At 38.6% G+C, this 3,795-nt stretch overlaps 1 protein-coding gene across 1 annotated transcript in view; it reads left to right on the top strand.

Annotated features, from left to right (window-relative positions):
- LOC107086312 (actin filament-associated protein 1-like 1) overlaps positions 1-3,795 on the top strand; it is a 50,023-nt gene that overhangs the window by 884 nt on the left and 45,344 nt on the right. The window lies entirely within an intron of this gene.

Below are 3,795 nucleotides of genomic sequence, written 5' to 3'. Positions count from 1 at the left end.
CACCCCCACCCTTTATCCCCTGCAGAGTTTAAACAACAAAAAAACAATAAGCTTCAACTGGAAGGTCCTTTTAAAGGTCCTGGTCGTGGTGTTTACCAAACCGTTTCTCTGGCCAATGTGTTTCCACTCACTAACACCGCTGGGCTATATAGAGTTTTGGACCGTGATCAAGGAATGCTGCTGGTGCTTTGCAGCAGCGGTGCAGCAAGTGTAATGAGCTATAACTACGGAGTGAAGTTTGTCCCATTATTGCTGCAAGTAGAGACCTTTGAAAAGCTTTTAATAATAAAAAAAGGGTTAAGGTTTTGAGAGTAACTCTCTTGTTTTCTCATTTTTTTTATTTGTTTTACAAATGTACTTTTTTTTTTTTTAGAAATGTAATATTTTCATATTTTCTGTTCACTTTTTAAGATTGATTTTTACAAATTGCATTCTTTTCAAACTACCGTAACTTTTACAGATCATATTTTCTTTGAAATAACCAAATCTGAGCAAACTGCCACGTTACTTTCAAAGCTTTTAGTTCCTTGTGGCCTTTAGTTTTTTTTTTGTTTTGTTTTTTTGAAAGTATGCAGACAGGAAATTAGATGAAAGGGAGGGGAAGACATGCAGCAAATGTCAACAGGCCGGGTCTCAATATTGCAACAGCCATGTTGAGGACCAAAGCCTCTGAAGATGGGTCATGCGATCACCACCTCTGTGCCCCCAAACCCTTTTTGGTTTTGATACCTTTTTTTTACATTTTCATTTACAAAACATATTATTTTGCGAAAATGGAGCAAAATTCCCTCCATAACTGGCCATAAAATTGCTTTTTTTTCTTTCCTTCTAGCTTTGTAAATCTTAAACATTTAAAGTGCCTCTCAAACTGCAGAAGTTAAATATTTGGTTCTTTATAATCCACCAGTGCTACGTTTTATAATGCTGCATTTGATTTTTGCTCAGTTAAAGTTATTTAGGTTCAAAATGCATATGCAAGAAATGCTGGTATCTGGTTCTATTCGCTAATATTTGTTTTTAGGGTTGTAAAAATATCCCATAAAAATCAGCTTTGTGGAAATGGGTTAAAATCCTGTTTCAAACACCCAGATTTCTGGTGTTATTGACAGAGTCAACAAATAAAGACTTCTTAGTGACTGCACCCAAGAACAAAAGTATTTTAACTGGGGGTTAAGCTGCAAGGGCTGTTTCACAGTTGTTTTGGACTTTATCTCAGTATTGCAAAATCGAAATGACTTTGACTGAATCTGAACAAACATTAAATATAAAAGGTACAGTGCTTTCAGGCCAAACTGCAACACACTTAACTGTATCGTCCTGTTTTATTTAGGTGTTCATGCCAGTAAGAACCTGATCCAGAACCCCTGAAAAGTCTGTCTGGGCTCATGAATGTCTATCTGGGCAACAGGAAGCAGGAAGAGATTGTGTAACTGTTTAGGTAGAAGAAGAAGAAAATGAAAAACAAACAAAAAGCCCCAATCTGAAGATTGGTTGTTTAAAAAGCTTCATAGGGCAAAGTTTCTGATTTGCACCATTTTTCTTCCTGACTAGTGAAATGTTGGACCAATAGTGACCCTGAAACGATCCGTTTTAACCTCATGATGTTGTTTGGCTGTGTGAAAGTAAACTGCGCCAAGTTTCCTGGACTATACCGCTATTCTGTCAGTTGAGCTACCCCATCAGACCAGCATATCTATAGTCAATATGCATGCGCAAGATAGCAAAATTGCATTTATCCCGTTAGGTTTTTGCAAAAACAAAACAATTTAAGTTCAGATCGCCATATGCTTCGAAAAACACCAAAAAGTAAGTAATGAAATTGTTTTTTGTACATGACTAAAGGGATACACCCCCGTTGACGTACTTTAAAGTTAATTTTTCATACAAAACTAAAGGGGTATTGACTATGGGTATGTTCATCTGACAGAACAACGGCAGTGTAATTGTACCGCTCGTTTACGTTTTATTTATCACTTTATTTATTGAAGGAACCGTGACAGGCATTTACCATGCTTCTTTTTGGCTTTATACAAAAAATAGACATGCATTAATACCACAGAATGAACTACAATCTGGTTGAGAAGACGTCCAACTGATGACTGATCTTTAATCACAAAGCTTAAGATTTGTGAAGCCTTTAAAGGCAATGTACAGCAGAAGTACCGTATTTTTCGGACTATAAGCCGCACCTGAATATAAGCCGCAGAAGCTAAATTGCATGATTTGTACATATACAAGCCGCACCGGACTATAAGGTTTTTTATCTTTAATTACCATATGGTTCGTGCAAAGAGAGGATTGTCGGGAAAGAGGCAACTGTTTGGGGAAGCTCCTATTTATTAACAATTCAACTCAATTTGCATGTTTGCATACGTTAACTGTTACAATTTAGTGCAATGTCCGTCTTTCTCGCTGTCGTTCTGTCTCGTACCACTCGCGGTAGAAGTCTGCTTTCGGAGGACCTCCGCATTCGCGCGCGCGGCTACCGTACTTGATTCGAATCCATAGATTTAGGTATTACCCTAGTGGCCGTTAGCTGTAAATGTCCATAGATAAGCCGCATTGTTATATAAGGTCGAAAAATGGGGAAAAAGTTGCGGCTTATAGTCCGAACATTACGGTACAGCAACATTTTGTCAATAGATGATCGTCAGTTGACACTTTTAACGCACTTATCTAATTTCTGGCTTTAGTCCATGCAAACTGTCCAAGTCTTTGGACTTCGGTCCAGAATACTTTGGTCTGAAGTTTGTATATATTTGAATATTTTCTAACTAGCTGCTGTGGCTTTATACTCCAAGGCGGTTTGCACCACAGCAGATTTCCAACATCCATATAAAGCAGGGGAAACTCAGGATCTGTTTTCTGACTTTCAGGGTCAATTAAATGCAGCAAAAGAAAATACTTCAAATGAATAAACAGTTGTTGGCTATAGGTTTAAGGGATTATGTAATGTTTTAGATGGATTGGAACCAGTACTAAAGGTAATCATGATGTAAACAGCATTTTAGAAGTGGCCTTAAACGCCCCACATGGCAGATACCACAGAACATTCCTCTTTTCTCATTTTGGCAAACGTCCATTTTTTTTTTCATTTTGAAATTGGATAATCAGCTTTCAAAAGCAGGGGTCTACTGTAAATGGTCAAACAGATTTATGATTGTGGGCTCTAGTTTCATGCCAGATCCCTGAAAAGCACTCCTTTCATTTCAGTGTTATGTTTGATTTAGTGCTGAGTGGTATATATTTCAGTGACTCATGCTGTGGAAGAGGTTTTGTCTTTCGCCCGGTTAGGGGAAGTCCAGTGCTGAGCCGAAGCCAGGATCTAAACAGCTGGAGCAGCTGGCAGCAGGTCAACATTCACCAGGCAAAGACGTCCCACTTAACGCCAGCTTCCTCTCCCTGCTAAACTCCACTTCCTTCTTTCCACTGGATGAATGGGATCTTAACGAGGAGGCATTCCAAGTCCCTGCGTAAATTAATTCCTCGTGCCCAATTCTCGGACTGTTTATTACAATGGAAGGAAACCACACTAAGGTGGAAAGCAGTGTCTTTAAACAGAAACAGACAAACACATGCCGGCTGTAGATGTTGACTGTAGCCATGGCAGAGCATTGTTGAGCCCATAGGAAGACCCGCCTGAGGAAACTATGTCTGTTTTTAGGGAGTGGGGCTGTAAAGGAAAAGTCTGGTCAGCAAGAAATAACCTATGGGTCATTATCTATACCTAAAACTAATACGTTTGTGGTGATTTAATGAATCAAGCATTAATCAGTAAAATTTTTTTTTTTTTTT

The sequence above is a fragment of the Cyprinodon variegatus genome, unplaced genomic scaffold (assembly GCF_000732505.1).
Source record: "Cyprinodon variegatus isolate N-32 unplaced genomic scaffold, C_variegatus-1.0 Scaffold148, whole genome shotgun sequence".
In the NCBI taxonomy this organism is placed as follows: domain Eukaryota; kingdom Metazoa; phylum Chordata; class Actinopteri; order Cyprinodontiformes; family Cyprinodontidae; genus Cyprinodon; species Cyprinodon variegatus.
Note: the sequence above shows the minus strand (reverse complement) of the source record. Positions and strands in the feature narration are given on the sequence as shown.